Raw genomic sequence first — 18222 nt, 5'->3', positions numbered from 1 at the left:
CCCTCCCCTAAAAAAGAAAGAAAATAAAACCTGTAGCTCCATGTTAAGAGTTTTGCAAATGAAAAAATAGCAAAATGGCCAATGAAACATAATAGCATTTTTTTTTACCAGCTATAATTAAAGGAGGGATACGGCGGCTGCACAGTGATGGGTGGTATTGCCATAGAAAAAAAGTATAGGAAAGTCCCTAATCAAATGGCAAACTCAATAGCTCAAATACATGTACATCAAACGAATGGATAACAACTGTCATATTCCTGACTTGGTACAGGCATTTTCTCATGTAGAAAATGCTGGATTGAACCTGGTTTTATAGCTAGCTTAACCCCTCACTTGTATGGCAGTCGCATCAAATTCTATTATATTTTTTGTATATTGACAACGATGCGTGAACAACACAAACAGACATAATAGGTAAAAATGTCAATAATACAGCAGTCAACATTGTGCTACAATCCTACTCGCTAAAAAAACATACAAACATCTAACAAAGAAGCACACAGTGGCATCCATACCAATCATAAGTAAAAATTAAGGACAATATAACAACCATAGTACAATAACACAATGACGGGATGTATAAGTACAGAGCCACGTCTTATATGTAACGAAGAAACATAAAAATGCTTATAGACAATCAAAAATGAAAGACGAGCAACAAACAAGTTTTTGGAAGTATCACCAAAAGGCATATAGACAAAGCACATTAGCAAGGAAAAGTCCGGATTAAAACCAGTTTTGGTAGGACGCAATTTTATTCTGATATTGTTAGTTAATTTTCTTTGCATTTTTTATGTATCTGTCATGTATTGCATTTTCAATTCGTTACTGTATCATTTAAACCGGTGCTTTATATTTCTCCGTCTAACCTATAATTAGCCACCAAAACAAGGGTTTCACCAGTTTTTCCAACTGGGTTCGGCGAAACTCTTTAAACCCTGGTTTTTAGCCGTCCCTGGTAGACAAGTAGAGATACTATATCCCACCTACCGCCCTTTCTTTCATTTTCCATTTCGATGGTTTTTATTACCAGATTTGCGGCACAACCAAATCTATTGAGATATCTATAAAATGTAAAAGCCATAAAACACCAGTTAAAGAAGTAAAGTAAATTTCCTATGACTTAATTTCACGTGAAACCAACATGAATTATTCAAACTTTTCTTAATTTCAATTTTCTAATCACATGAATATGTAACCATCTAACTAAAGACTCAAAACTGCAGTTTTGATAGATGTTAGACTATTTTTTTAACTTCCCCTCCTAAAAAATATTTAAAACAAACTAAATGAAACGAATAACTCAGGTATATGCTCCAATCAAAAACAACAAATATTGCATTTTTACGTTTCATATCCAACATGTTTTAGTTTAATTTGTACAGAGTGTCAAATACCCCCTTTTCCCGAAATCCAAGTTGCAGTGGTGCAATAGCCCAACACAAAAACTGTATTGTCGGAAATAGCTTAACTCAACAGATTGGTAAGAAGCAGAACAAAAATATATCAGTTATGGTTTGATTTATCAAATACAAAATAATGTTAGTACCGATTAAACAAAATTTAAAGACCTTTTTGCGGTACAAGATTGATAAACATAAAAAAATTCAAGATCATTGACTTTACATGGAGCAATCATACATTTATCGGCTCTCCAATATGAAGTCAACGTAAAAATTAGATGTGATATCATGTTATTCAATGAATGGAAAAAAAAACCCAACTCTAAACAGGTCAACCAATTATGTCTTGTGAACTATTTTTTGTCTGTTTGTCTTCCTTTTTAGCCATGGTATTGTCAGATTATTTTCGATCTATGAGTTTGACTGTCCCTCTGGTATCTTTCGCCCCTCTTTTACAAACCAAACATTCTTTGTGTTAATTTACGTTTTTTGATTGAGTTAACAAGCCTTCCAATTGATATTTTATCGTGTGGTTTTCTATGTTGTGATGTTATGCTATTGTTTCAGAAAAAGGGAGAAGGTTTGGTACCATTAAAACGTTTAATCCCGCTGCAAATGTATGCACCTGTCCTAAGTCAGGAATCTGGTGTACAGTAGTTGTCGTTTGTTTATGCAATTTATACGTGTTTCTCGTTTCTCGTTTCATATAGATTAGATCGTTGGTTTTCCCGTTTGAATGGTTTTACACTAGTAATGTTTGTGCCCTTTGTAGCTTTTTGTTCGGTGTGAGCCAAGGCTCCGTGTTGAAGGCCGTACATTGACCTACAGTGGTTTACTTTTATAAATTGTGATTTGGATGGAGAGTTGTCTCATTGGTACTCACACCACATCTTCCTATATCTATTGTTTTTTTTTGAAAGAAGTTGGTTTAAAGTTTTAATTAAATTATTGTGAAAAAAACCTGACTTCAAATTTTCCAGTTAAAGATATTTGTTCATTGAAATCTAAAATTATCATCACTATGACATCGGCATAGCGAACGAGTGTGGAAATAAACACTCCTTAAGAAACAGGCCAAAGGAACATCCCTGTCCAAAAAAAGGAAAATTTACAAGAAGAAATGGCAAATAATTGTCTATTCATGTGTTGTAATTTGTTTAAAGAATTTCCCTTTTGTTACTGAAATATGAATCATATAAAACAAAAAAACAAGGTCAATTGCTGTTAGTGTTATAACTTTGTTAAAACGGTAAGTTCCCCAGGGTAAGTTTCTACATTATAATTTTGTTTAGCACGGAAACAAACAGTCAACGTCCTCGTTAATCAAGAAAAGATTATAAAATTTTATTTAAGTAAAACTGTTGGCATCATTAAGAAAAAATGGAAACGGAAATATAGCGAAAAATACAAAAAATGCAGGAAACAAATAAATAGAAAAAGAAAACTCGAGAGCGTATAAAATTTATTTGCCACTGAACATTTCATCTCATAATTCAAAAGAATGTATAATGGAAATGTGTGTTCCCTTAAAACTCGTCTTGTGAGCATATTTGTCTGCTAGGGACTACAAGAAATTTAGTTGAATATAGATTAACTTTGTGCAGTTTTGCTGCTCATCCATGACACTGTTTGTGTTTTATGCTCTCATTTTTTTACTGGCTTTCCAAACCTCTATCCGCAAGCGTGACTAATCTTTTGCTCAACACACTTTAAACCTATTATATTATGTTATAAATCTTCTAATTCGAAAGTTAATGCTCAGAAAGAACTATAAAAATGTATTATTGTGTTAGGAACATCAATAAATCTTTTATTTGTTCACAAAGGATACTAAAGGAACGAGTATATGTATGATATATTTGTCACTGAACGTTTTAAACAAACGACATCAACAGTTAGAAGGCACCAATCAACCGTTTGATCACGTACGCAAATACAAATTTTCTCTGTTACCACTTTTCGTACATTGGAAAGTATGAATTAATAATGCTAATCAAATTGTACTTTTATTATACTAGGAGCACATATTTATAAATTACTTTAAATCGTAACAATCTACATCAGTTTAAAGAATTGCTTAACCACACAAGGATATTCTTAATCGAGTACTGATGTTGTATACCAGAAAAAAAGTTAAGTTTGTTTTAATAATAAAAGACTCGATGAACAGTTAGAATCATCGATGCAAGAATAAAACCAGCCTTTTAGTTTAGCTATTATATCACTATTCTTAAAGGAATACGCATTTATCCAAAACATAACAAAATCTATAGAAAGAATACAATCCTATTTTTGATTTCATGTTGAATGTTGCTGGTACAACAGTAGTATTTTCGTTTTTTTTTTAAGTATTCGAGTAATTAACATTTTTTTGATTTCTGCAAGTATCATTCTCAAGTTATCTGAAGGTTTTAGAACTGTTTTGTGTTGTTAGAGATGCGTCTAATTACTAGTACATTTGTTTTTATCTTTAAGACTTCTACAAATTCAGGAATGTGTCCCGTTTGATATTACTGGCTATTGTATTGTAATAGTATTGTTCCTAGATTAATTTAAAGGTCCGCAGTAATGTTCTAGCTTCCTATTGGATGTCTCCAGTCATGTTTCCATTTTAATTTGAAGGACTATAGTAATATTTTCTCTTCCTATTGGATGTCTCCATTCGTGTTCTCGTTTTAATTTGAAGGTCTATAGTAAAATTTTTCTCTTCCTATTGGATGTCGCCAGTCGTGTTCTCATTTTAATTGGAAGGTCTATAGTAATATTTTCCCTTCCTATTGGATGTCTCCATTCGTGTTCTCGTTTTAATTTGAAGTTCTATAGTAATATTCTCTCTTCCTTTTGGATGTTTCCAGTCGTGTTCTCATTTAAATTGGAAGGTCTATAGTAATATTCTCTCTTCCTATTAGATGTCTCCAGTATTGCTCTCCCTTTCATTTGAAGTTATACAGTAATGTTCTAGCTTTCTCTTAGATGACTCCAGTAAATTTCCGGTTTTAATTTAAAGGTATGCAGTAATGTCGTCGCTTTCTTTGTTATGTCTCAGTATTGCTCTCCTCTTAATTTGAAGGTATACAGTTATGTTCTAGCTTTCTCTTGGATGTGTCCAGTAAATTTCCGGTTTTAAGTCTAAGGTATACAGTAATGTTTTCGCTTTCTCTTGGATATTTCCCGCAAATTTCCGGTTTTAAATCGAAGGTATACAGTAATGTTGTTGCGTTCTCATGGATTTCGCCAGTTATGTTCCCGTTTTTAGTTGAAGGTATACAGTAATTTCGCTTTCTCTTTGATGTTTGTCCTGAAGATTTTGTAATATTCCCGTTTTCTCTTGAAAGTTTCAGTAATATTCCTGGATTCTCCTTATGTTAACAGTACATGTGCGTGTGCTTAGTGTAAAGATGCAAGCATTAAAAAACACTCAAGGGCGGATTTTTTTTATTTAAACGATATGCATAGTATGAAATGAAAGGAAAAAAGAAGACCATTATCTTTAAGATGACACAAAGCACGATACGCAATCTGAGAAGAAGCATCAAGACAAGTATAGGGTCAAACAAGGAAACTAACAGAAAAACAGAGACAAAAATCGAAAACGTAATACCAAATCATTGTGACGTTACGCACGTTATTGCGTCAATACTGTGTTTTCAAGAAGTCCACACTAATAAACAGCTTTTCTATAAAATCATAACAGTTAAGATATATAATTAGTTATCAAAAGTACCAGGATTATAATTTTATACGCCAGACGCGCGTTTCGTCTACATAAGACTCATCAGTGACGCTCAGATCAAAATAGTTAAAAAGCCAAACAAATACAAAGTTGAAGAGCATTGAGGACCCAAAATTCCAAAAAGTTGTGCCAAATACGGCTAAGGTAATCTACTCCTGGGGTAAGAAAATCCTTAGTTTTTCGAATAATTCAAAGTTTTGTAAACAGAAAATTTATAAAAATGACCATATAATTGATATTCATGTCAACACCGAAGTGTTGACTACTAGGCTGGTGATACCCTCGGGGACGAAACGTCCACCAGCAGTGGCATCGACCCAGTGGTGTAAATAGTTATCAAAAGTACCAGGATTATAATTTTATACGCCAGACGCGCGTTTCGTCTACATAAGACTCATCAGTGACGCTCAGATCAAAATAGTTAAAAAGCCAAACAAATACAAAGTTGAAGAGCATTGAGGACCCAAAATTCCAAAAAGTTGTGCCAAATACGGCTAAGGTAATCTACTCCTGGGGTAAGAAAATCCTTAGTTTTTCGAATAATTCAAAGTTTTGTAAACAGAAAATTTATAAAAATGACCATATAATTGATATTCATGTCAACACCGAAGTGTTGACTACTGGGCTGGTGATACCCTCGGGGACGAAACGTCCACCAGCAGTGGCATCGACCCAGTGGTGTAAATAGTTATCAAAAGTACCAGGATTATAATTTTATACGCCAGACGCGCGTTTCGTCTACATAAGACTCATAAGTGACGCTCAGATCAAAATAGTTAAAAAGCCAAACAAATACAAAGTTGAAGAGCATTGAGGACCCAAAATTCCAAAAAGTTGTGCCAAATACGGCTAAGGTAATCTACTCCTGGGGTAAGAAAATCCTTAGTTTTATAAAACTTATATCCATAGACTAGACAGGTAAATACTATTTCGAAAAAAAGTGCAAATTGTTTTATCATACTTTACTATAGTCTAAAATAAGGACAACATATTGACAAAACGTCAAAAATATGCGTGTCAGACGTAACAGACTATACGCATAATAACTTTAGCAGGGGTGTTCGTGTTCTTCAAAACAGTGTTATATCCACGAAAATTCGAATGAATGATATGCTTTATTTATAAAGTATTACAATATTACTGAATATGCGTTCCTGTAACGATCAACGCTATTTTTTTGGTAAAAACAGAAAAAATAGTGGTCATTGTGGTCAGATTTTGGAAAATGTTAAGTTATCAAAATTTATAGGTTTTAAAATATAAGATTATATAATATTTCGTTTGTGTAAATTATGCTCACAAAAGTACAAACATAGACCATATCAGAATCGAATTTTTGCAGCACTCACACTTCATATAAAAATGCAACGGCTTCTGGCAAATGTCTTGCAAGATGTCCAACGTCGGATTTTGCCGCTTTTTACAAATAAATTGGCATTTGCGACGCTATTCATTGAAAAATTAGATTAGTTACATGCTACATAGTGCTTTTCCGTAATTGTGCTTTAACTTTGCAAAACAGCTACATAGTTTTTAATAATTTGCGTAGTCAAAACGACTTCGTTTTCAAAGAAATGAAATGTCTTGCAAGTTTGTCCACTGGACGATTTTCATACGTTTTCAACGTTGTCTATTCGGGGTACGCTATTTATGGTGGAACATCTGTATATTTCCTAAGACAGAATCTTCTTGATGGTCAGATACTATCAATAAGACCACAAAGTATTTAAAAAAATCCGATGACTGGGGTTGTTCGTTTAGATGAGATTCTTAAGTTGTGAAAAAGTTAGTATCATGAGAGGATAACAAAAATCCTCTTTTTCAAATTTGGGAATCGAAAAACTTCGATTTTTTTTTTATTTCTCTGCAATAAGATTCATATGTATAGAACTTGAAAGTAAAAACGAAATTGGGCCTAAAGCGTGCCATTGGCTATATACACCTCTCCATATCACACAAAGCTTGGAAATATATGAGATGAATTATAATTAACCTTTTATTTCTGACAATCGTTTCATTTCTTAATCTAATTGTACCGCTATTAGTAAATTGAATTTTATAAGCAAGACCCGTTTATCTTGTAATTCCCGACAAACTTTTTATAGTAAATCAAAATATATATCTTCTTCCTTTTCGGATCTAAATGGGGAAACATTGCATTTTATTACGTTTTATGTCAATTGGTCTCTGGTAAATAGTTGTCTCATTGGCACTCATCATACCGTATATATCTTCTCATTTCATATAGACTTATGCATTACCCAAATACGATATATTTTGTTGTTTGTTGCTTACGTTACTTTCAGTGGGAAATGTTTCATGCATATTCAGTACAACTAATCATTAAAAAGTATCCATATTGATATGCAAAACAAAAGTTACAAGCGAAATAAAAAAACTTATCCCAAATAATCATTAATCGCCGTAAAACGTAAGAAATTGACGTTACCATTTGAGACGCAATATCGTGCTTAACGTCTGAGCAATATGTTAATACTACAATAATTACTAGACTTCTCTTGAACTGAATTTTAATGTGCGTATTGTTATGCGTTTACTTTTCTACATTGGCTAGCGGTATAGGGGGAGGGTTGAGATCTCATAAACATGTTTAACGCCGCCGCATTTTTGCGCCTATCCCAAGTTAGAAGCCTCTGGCCTTTGTTAGTTTTGTATTATTGTTAATTTAAGTTACTTGTGTATAATTTGGAGTTTAGTATGCCGTTCATTATCACTGAACTAGTATATAATTATATTCGTTTAGGGGCCATCTGAAGGACGGATTTCTCGCTGCATTGAAGACCTATTGGTGACCTTCTGCTGTTGTCTGTTCTATGATCGGGTTGTTGTCTCTTTGACACATTCCCCATTTCCATCCTCAATTTTATTAGAGTAGTCTACATGTGCAGGTGCTTCAAAAGGCAATGTAACTATGTTCTAATTTACAGACTACACTAATTGTGATATATAATTATTACTTTTAAAGGAATATGACCATTTATGACGAATGAACCCGATTATCATACACTTATTTATAATAATATACAATGTAGTTCGGAAAGCAGTTTATAAATATTATAACCCTGATAGAACAGTGGAGTTATACGTGAATAAGCACTTATACTAATTTGTTTTACAGTTTAAAACTTAAAATTGTTATATAAAAAGAAATTGAACGAAAATAATTGTGAACATACAAATAATAACTTAATACTTGCAGTTTCAGATAAAACTGAATATTATTACAATTTTGTGCTCAATTTGGTTTTATTCCTATCCAAATATTTGCTTTGTCAATATTTGAACATCTGACGAAAGTTAAATTAACAAGGCGAACCATCTGTTCTTAAAACTTTAATATCCATCTTATCGTTCATACGTTTCTTTTACTTGAAAACTCCGATTGGAACCAACATATATGGAACGCCATAGCTGTCTTATATGGAACTCTGATATTACTTTTTATCGGTCGTCCAACTGTCTATATCAATCTGATTAGCTCTTAATAAAACTCCATATCACGGCTTTGTGACGTCAAATACGTTGACCTGGCCTTAATAACTTTGACCCGGACATATCAGCGACGTCATAATGTTTGAACCGACGTTGATAAGTTTGACCCGAACTTATCAAGTCAAATTCCGGTTGCTGGTGAAACTAAGACAATACTTCCAAAAGACGCAAATACAGCCCGATAATTCGATTATCAGGTTATCGGCATATTAATATCGTAAAATATCAGTTGCTCGACATAATACGAAGGCTTTCTGATCTCGTTCGCTGCGCTTACTCGACAAAAAGCTTCATATTATGTCTCGCAGCTGATATTTAACGATATCAACATGCAGACAACCTGATAATCGGTACATGTTGTTTTACTATATTACTTGATGATTGTTTGTCTTTACTTAAAATGGTTTTGACATTACGTAATGATGTTTCGATATAACTCAATATAGAATAGTAATTACTTAATGATATTTCGATATTACACGATATGGTTTTTGTCATTACTTATTATGGTTTCGTCATTACTCGATGTGGTTTCATCGTTATTTAATGTGGTTGTGTCATTAGTCAATGTGGTTTTAACATTACTTGATGTGAATGTGACTTAACATAAAAACTTATGTAGTTGTTTCATTACATGATGTGGTTTTGTTATTTCGTAATGATGATTTGCCTAATCTTTATATGGTTTTAACATTACGTAATGATATTTCAAAACTTGACGTTTTACACTACATGATGTGTTTTTGTCATTCTTTGATGTGGTCTTGTCATTCTTTGATGTGGTATTATTTTTATCCCCCTATTTAGAAAATTTCTATCGCTCGCTTTTTGGCTATGTTTATCTTACCTATTCTCTTAAACTTGAAATACAGATTCAGGTCTGTATCATAGCATGGCCATATTATCTTACCTCCTATAGATTTATAGAGATATCAGGGGCGGATGCAGAAATTTTCGAAAAGGGGGGGGGTGCTAACCCAGGGCACCCAGGGCAAAGGGGGGGGGGGGGGTGCAAAACATATGTCCCGATACAAATGCATTGATCGGCAAAAATAAAGGGGGGGTGCACACCCCCGGAATCCCCCCCCTGGATCCGCCACTGGATATGATTAGTTAAAGGACTACACGTGGTGACTATGTATACTTGATATAGAGGGCCTAACAAATGTAAGGTTAGTTACCATACATGGTTAGATACCATATGCGGTTAGTAAGCTTCTCCCCTTTCCAAACAAAAAACATGCCACAACCCTTTATAAAACAACACGGTGTTGAGGAAAATCTGAAAGAATTCAACAGACGAAGAAATTGATGACGTAAGGTCGAAATAAGTTAAAAAGACAAAGCTAACAAGTTGTTATTGTTGGCATAAGGGAGTTACTTCCCTTTCAAAACAAACAAAGAAATCTGATTTGTTTAAGGATTCAACAGACGAAGAAATTGATACATGTAATGAGCAATTGAAATAAATTCATAAAACAAATTTAAAGCTTAAAAATTGTTATTGTTGGCATTTGTTTTCTGTATAGACAAATGGAAGTAGGATCTTAATACTAAGTATTTAGACTTGGTCACTTTGATCTTCGCTCTCAACCCATATGAAATTTACTGACCCCATATATATAGTATTAGGTCACTAACACACCATGTAACTCGTATTATCGATAGTATACACATCTGAAAATCGACAGTAAGGATTATTTGAGAACCCAAATCTTAAGTACATTTGTAATAATATATTCCATATTAGCACTTCTCAATCATGATTTCTCTGAAATTTATTTGCTTAACAGGAAACTATTGAACCAAGGAATTCGAATCGTGAAGTTAAAGTAATCACTTCACACGCCATGATGATTTGATTGACAGTTATGGAATATCTATCTATGACATAGTTGACCCCTGATGTTTTCTTATTTCATCTTGGCAAAGTAAAATCCTGTATTCCTTTTTTTTATTATTAAGATGGGGACATATAACATGAGTTCAATATACCCGACACAATGACTGGCACTAGAAGGACAAGAACTGTTTACCTTCGGGAAGAACCATATATACAGTTCAACCTGAATTTTTTGGTGGGTTTATGTAGTGTCTACGGTTTTTGGTGTATTTTTATGTGGACGGTTTTTGTTTATTTGACGTGTTATGTTTTTTCCTTCGACTGACAGTTTGTGACTGCCTCCTTGGCATATTCAAGTTCATTTCCTTACTCTATACAAACTATTATAATCAAGTCAACATTAATATCAATCTGTTCGAATTTACAAAAATTATTGAGTAAGATCCACATCTCAACTTTATTCCTTTACTTAAACTGATTTAATTTATCTAATTAATCAGATATTATTTTTGAAATATTCTAAAATGTAAAATATTAAACATTAGTTTCTTTTTTTTCCTAACTTTTACTATTTTCAAATCTTGTTATCTTTTCATTTTGTAATACCTTAAATCGAACATCAAGATTGATCACTCTATTGAAGAACAAGGACATTCACAGATCTGGGGTTAAAATGATTGGACTAGCAACCAATTAGCGTACATATTACAGTTTCTAGGCGTTCTGTATGCAGCTAAAATTCTGGTATTTTGTCGCTATCTCCGGGGCTGAAACCTTGCAACAGAAAGATCATTTATACATTTTGCTATATATGTTCTTAGATGAACTTAATGTAAATACTCAGATATTGACAAATGTCAAATATAATGTTAATTCTACAATTTGGCCTGTTGTAGGAATGTCAGTTTTTAAACTTATTTGATTTGACAATGGAAAAAACAAACATGGGATAAAATTGCCTATGAGAAAAACAGGCGCGAAAGAAACCAGCGGAACATTCAAAGTCATAAATCGAAAATAAACTGACAACGCCATGGTTAAAAAGAATTAACAAAAAGACAAACAGACAAATAATAGTATACAAGACACAACATTGAAAACTAATAAAGACTAAGCAACACGAACCTCTGCAAATAACCACGAACAATAAGCTATGAGTAGTTGATTTCCATAACAGCATGTGTGTACCTTCAAAAATTTCTATGAGGATATAGATAAGCCGATAATCTGATAATACTACTTACTAAGTATTTTGGACTCTACGATGTGTTGTGTTGATTTTGATGTATGAGAAGTCTTTTAGTAGCTTTAAATTTTGTAATATACCATATTTAAATGTACCTTATGCCTAGAATTTCTAGGCTAAACTATGATTCGATATACATTCCTTCTGATTCAGTTGCCAACACCTTGACAAAAAACTAATTTGACTCGTTTAATTTTCATAAAATTTTGACAAAATATTTTCTTTGACCTTTTGAAAAAAAATATAAAAAAATAAAAAAAAAACAATCACTTTCTCGGAAAAAAAATGGTTGATATATATGGCAGTTTGACAAACACTAATTTTGATCACTGAGAGGCTTAATACAATACAACGTGATTAAAACGTTAAGCTGATTTTACAGAGTTATCTCCCTGTAGTGTTAGGTACCACCTTAAATAGATCGAAACACGGTTTCTTCGATCTATTTAAGAAAAGTACAAATGAATTAGTGCAAAACACGTTTTTACACTCCTCCATAAATTTGAAATAAAAAGCTATGTAAACTAAAAAAAAACTTCCAAAAAATTAAGATGGTACTTACTCAAAGTACATTTTTTTGGTAAAAGATGAATCTTTCTTGACAAGACGTCGACTATAAACGCAGACAACAAAATAAGATTAAAGTAAATTAAAAATCCGATATACAAATTTGCAGAAAACATAAAGTGGTAATGCATTTCAAATATAGCTATCTGAAAATAAAATCTTCAATTAATATCATTTTGTTTTATATTTCGATCCCAGAACTAAGTCTAGCACATCAAAAACAAATCAAAATTAAACATGACTATTGCATTATTTGAAGATATTATCCGATTTGACAAATAGCTACATTCAAATAGGCCAACTAAAAAAATAGTCATTATCAATCGAAAATGATGACAAGAAATCGTAATGTGTCAAATCACAAAATCACAAAATCACTTTTTAACCATAATCAACTAATTGTTCTTGACAAACACTTTATTTTTGTTAGAATTATACAGAAATAAAAAGACTTTACTGGAACTTAGATAATTTCTACCAAATATGTAGGAGAAATTCAGATGTGCGTTTTAACTTTATTTACGTGCTTATAAAGAACAAGTGTACCAAATGATACAAGAAAAATATGAAATGTTACATATTCGATTTTCTATTTCGATAATTAAATGTACTACTATAACGAAAAATTAAATATTTATATATTATGAGATAGATATGATGAAATTGGCATGGCATTTAAGTTTCACACAAAAATTAATGACCAATGATTGCAGGAAAATGTCTAATGGTCAGCGTGATGGTTGTCTCTGGATCCCTAAAACTATTCGATTTATAAAAAGAAGTAATGATTATTTAGGCCATTTACGATAATATCATACTTAAGAATTCTTTCGGGTATTCTCTATATATACAGGTGGTATGTTTGTATGAATATAATCTGAAACATCAGTAACAATTTTTTTAATTTCTAGGTCATGATCCACTTGATCTTAAGATATGGCACGTAAAAGCACCGTGTTTTGGATTATTATAATATTACCTTTATATACAATTATTCTTTTAAAAACACAATTCCTTTTTAAGCAGGGCAATGATTTATTTTAATCCTTTGAGGGCATAAATACATACGCCAAAGGAAAAGCGTAATATTATACTTTTACAGATTCCAGAGAACGACAAAGCGTTATCGTCCGTGCAATTTCCCAAAATAAAACGATTCCTGTTATCAAAGTTAATTTTAAGCTTAAAGTAAGTCATGTTTTCTTACAATATCAGATATTTGTTTCATTTTTGTGGTCATTATGTCAAAATGTACTATTATATTGTTTATTTGTGTATTTCTCTATCCTGAGTTCTAGTGTTCTTGCATTTATTTGTTCTGTATTCCTGTCATGTTATGTCTTCATTTTAGCGATATTTTTAACATTGCCATTGCGAGGTTTGGCTAGCCACAAAACCAGGTACAACCCACATTTTTTTGAGAAAATGTCCCTGTATCTAGTCAGGAATTTGGCTGATATTATCTAATAGTTCGTTTCTATGTATGTTGCATTGGTGTTCGTTTTTGTTGCACTTCCGTGTTTCTGATGTGTCGTTGTTTTTCTCTTATAGTTGAAGTTTGTAACCCGGATTGGTTTTCTCTCAATCGATTTGGGACTTTTGAACAGCGGTATACTACTGTTGCATTCCTTTATTACATGTTTTTAAAAAGGCGTCATTCCTTTGGGGACTAATTTTGTCCCTCTGCTTGCCAATTGTTACTTTATAATTATAATGCAGAATTTATACAACAGATTCTCAGGTGAAATGAAAACGCTGAATAATGTTTTAATTCCTTTTCAGCTATAAAGATGATGTCCTATCGCTGAATAATTCAAATTTTGTTACTATTTTGACTGAATACATCCCAATGTATTTGAAATAAAGGATATCGTTGTTGTAGAAACAGTTCAGAGTGTGTAATATCTTGACTAGTCTTACATCTTGAAATTGAAAAAGATTGTGAATTGCGATATTTCAATTTCAATATAACATTATCTAAGCAGCGCCTGGATACAGATATCTAAATTTGATACAATATTCTTAGATTTGCAACCCCGTCCTTCTCGTCTTGATTCGATTGTGACATTATTGACTTCCTACATGATTTTAACTTGCTTGATCAACACGACGGGTGCCACATGTGAACCTGTAACAGGTACAGTACTACTTACCGTTCGGTGCTTCTAAGTTCACCTCGGTTTCAATTTGACCTTCCATACTGGTTCGAGGAGCTCTGATTAGTTTACTGACGACGAAGTCATAAGTTATAAGACTGGTCTCTTTGATGAGTTGGTACACTTCAATATACCATGTTGCGGTATATACTCTCTTACACAGTTACTTAAAAACAAGCATTCTTGAATTCTTGAACATTTACTAAATTTTATCATCGGTATAAGGACATCATTCGTAAATATAGCTCAACATGCAGACTTCTTATACGTTCAGGTATTTCACATCCATTTTTTTATGGAAATATTCTTTATAAAGCACAAAGGTGTCAGTATTCACCTCAAAAACTAACAAAACCTTTGAATAGACTTATTAAGAAGGGATATAGTTACGATACTGTTGTCAGGTCATTAAAGATTGCATATTTTGGCGTTAATATTGATTCACTTATAGGGTCTTTGCATCGGAACTAAACACATTTATTCAAAAACCAGTTGTTGGCATGACACGGGTTATGTTCTTCTCATATATGTTATGATGGTATGATACTAAACCCCTAACGGGAAGGATTGTGCCTGATGTTCATATGATGAAATCATAATCTTTCAGTCAGTTTAATTGAAGTCTGGAGCTGGCATGTCAGTTAACTGCTAGTAGTCTGCTGTTATTTATGTATTATTGTCATTTTGTTTATTTTCTTTGGTTACATCTTCTGACATCGGACTCGGACTTCTCTTGAACTGAATTTTAATGTGCGTATTGTTATGCGTTTACTTTTCTACATTGGCTAGAGGTATAGGGGGAGGGTTGAGATCTCACAAACATGTTTAACCCCGCCGCATTTTTGCGCCTGTCCCAAGTCAGGAGCCTCTGGCTTTTGTTAGTCTTGTATTATTTTAAATTTTAGTTTCTTGAGTACAATTTGGAAATTAGTATGGCGTTCATTATCACTGAACTAGTATATATTTGTTTAGGGCCAGTTGAAGGACGCCTCCGGGTGCGGAAATTTCTCGCTACATTGAAGACCTGTTGGTGACCTTCTGTTGTTGTTTTTTTCTATGGTCGGGTTGTTGTCTCTTTGGCACATTCGCCATTTCCATTCTCAATTTTATTGATATAACTTAAAGAAAAATGCATATAAACAGTATAGTAGTAACAGTTAAATTTCATGCAAATTGTACTACATCTATAAATTTATAAATGTGCTGGCTGAGAGCCATATATGCATCTTTTTGATATATCTTTTTTATTCGCGTACTTATCCTTTTATTAATTCACTCATTATCTCTCTCGTTCATTCACTAACGGTCTCCTCAAATTAATATCTATTGAGCACACTATATATGTCACTCACTGGCTGTCTCTTTCACTCACTCTCTGTCTCGCTGTAACTGTAGTTATCTCTCCGTCTCCTCTCACTGTTACTCTCGGTAACTCTATGTCTCAATTTACTCATAGACTTACTATCTCTCTCGGTCCTTTCCACTCACTTATTTGGTCCCGCTTTTTCTAAATCTCTTCCACTTACTCGTTCACGACACCAGTGTTTATATCTTCCACCCATTCACTGTGTCGCTTACTCACTCTCTTCTACTGTCGTTAACTCACTTCTCGTATCCATTCCTAATGGATCCGTTTATTACTTTATACATGAAATTAGTATTGTGATAAAATTCTAATGACTACGTTTATACAGGAATTCTACTCCTTCGTACTGTGAATGACAAGTCAATCAGGGAGGACAACAGTCACCGTGTCCAACATGGCTGTAGAAAATTGGAATTCATATCGTCAGTTGCCTTCAGAAGGTTTAAGATCGTTCTAATTATCTTAAAAAATATATGCTGAGAGTTTGTATCTATAATGCCTTCTATCTATAGAATTCTGAAATGATACCTTATGTGCACCTCCTTCATAAATGTATAATTCTATTGCTTCAAATTGATATTTCTTTGCATTGCCGATATGCTTATTCAGCATCGTTGGTAAACAACTGGATGGTTATTCTTCTCTTACAATTTGCAGTTCTGAGAAATGCACCTACTACCTTGTTAATGAAGTTTTTATATTACTATTGGTGTATTAAAGTTCATCAATTATGTCAGTTTCCTTGCCTTTAACCATATATATTCAGAATCATAATTAATTTTTATCAGTGAAAATAAAGAAGCCATTTAGTAAAGGGAGATAGGTATATGTACAAGAATCTATAATACTAAAATAACGAGGTCCAATTTATCAGCCGTCATGGGGTAAAAATGACAAATCAAAGCATTCAACTTTATATAAAGCTAATACAGGACAATGCTGTTGATTCAAAAATACTTTATTCCAGGCCCTTTTGTTTTCGAAATAATTAATATTACCAATAATTAATAAGCTCCAGTGAATCTTTATGACTTAATCAGATGACAATACCAATTCTAAAATAAGGCTTACGCATAGTTATAATGATAATAATAATAATTTATTTTATCAAAGTGTCACATTCTTGTCTACAGATTTTTATACAGATTATATAAAATACATTGCACAATAATAAAATAAGACAAATACCCAGCCTAGAAAGGCTTATGAAACACTATATATACAAATATATATCTATTTAACAAATACAAATTGAAAACATAGTAAAATGTTAAAAATGTTTAAAGGTGTCAGCTGACCACCAATTAAAATTCCCTATCTGTTCAACCAAATTTTGCAATTTTCACAGCTTTCTAAATATTTTACCTTAAGTTTAACTTCATAGAAACCTGGTATATCCTTAGTTGTACATGTATCAGCTTTCTACATGCCAATTTTCACCATATCTTTAAAGCCTTTTGACAAAATAACTGACCTTCAAACAGAGGTACTCCAAAAAAAAAAAAACTGGTTTTCTTGAAATCTAAAATTAGTATACTATGGAGCGCATTAATCCTCAATTTTTAATGCAAACTCATAGACAAGTAAATTTTGAATCAAAATGATCTAGATATATTTCTCTTTCACCAAAAGTTTCATTTCTCCAAACTTGTTGGTTAACTTAGTTTAAGTAAACAAGGACATCAAAAGCACTATTTTGTGTCAGAGTAGGGCTACTTTTACATACGTTCTAAATTGGAGGGAGTAATTGGTGGTCTGACACCTAAAATCATCTGGATATTTCACATCATGAAAAAATAAGTAATTAAAAAAAAAAAAAAAAAAAAAAAAAAAAAAAAACGTATCTTTTAAAAATAGAAATGACAAAATTAAGTATGACGTAAAAAAAATAAAAATGATATGTGATAAAAAGAATATATTTTAAAGAGGTTATATTAACAGATTGCGAAGAATAAAATGAAGTAATCTTGTTGTTTTATTAAAAACCTCTCAGTAAAATAGTAAATAAATAGAACATTAATGAAATGAATTAAAAAAATAAAAATAAATAAATGAAACTTTGACTTTTACAGAAATATACAAATCATGAATTAAAAAAATGAATTAATTAAATGTAACTTTGACTTTTACGGAAATATACAATTAAGAGTGTAGATTGCTTTTCAGTGCGCGACGTCTTTTTATCATATTATGCACCAAAATAGATTACTCGTATTGTTATTCGGCATTCTGAATTTAAAATACAAATTGATTAAAATCTGACTTTGTACAAAAAGAATTATCCAATACCATAGCTCTGAAACAAATTAAACCTTAAGTCACTGTAAATGTCACAATTAATCAAAAAGTGTATCACATCTTCTACAGCATTATTACAAAATGGACAAATTCTTTC

Source organism: Mytilus edulis, chromosome 9 (assembly GCF_963676685.1).
Source record: "Mytilus edulis chromosome 9, xbMytEdul2.2, whole genome shotgun sequence".
Lineage (NCBI taxonomy): Eukaryota > Metazoa > Mollusca > Bivalvia > Mytilida > Mytilidae > Mytilus > Mytilus edulis.
Note: the sequence above shows the minus strand (reverse complement) of the source record.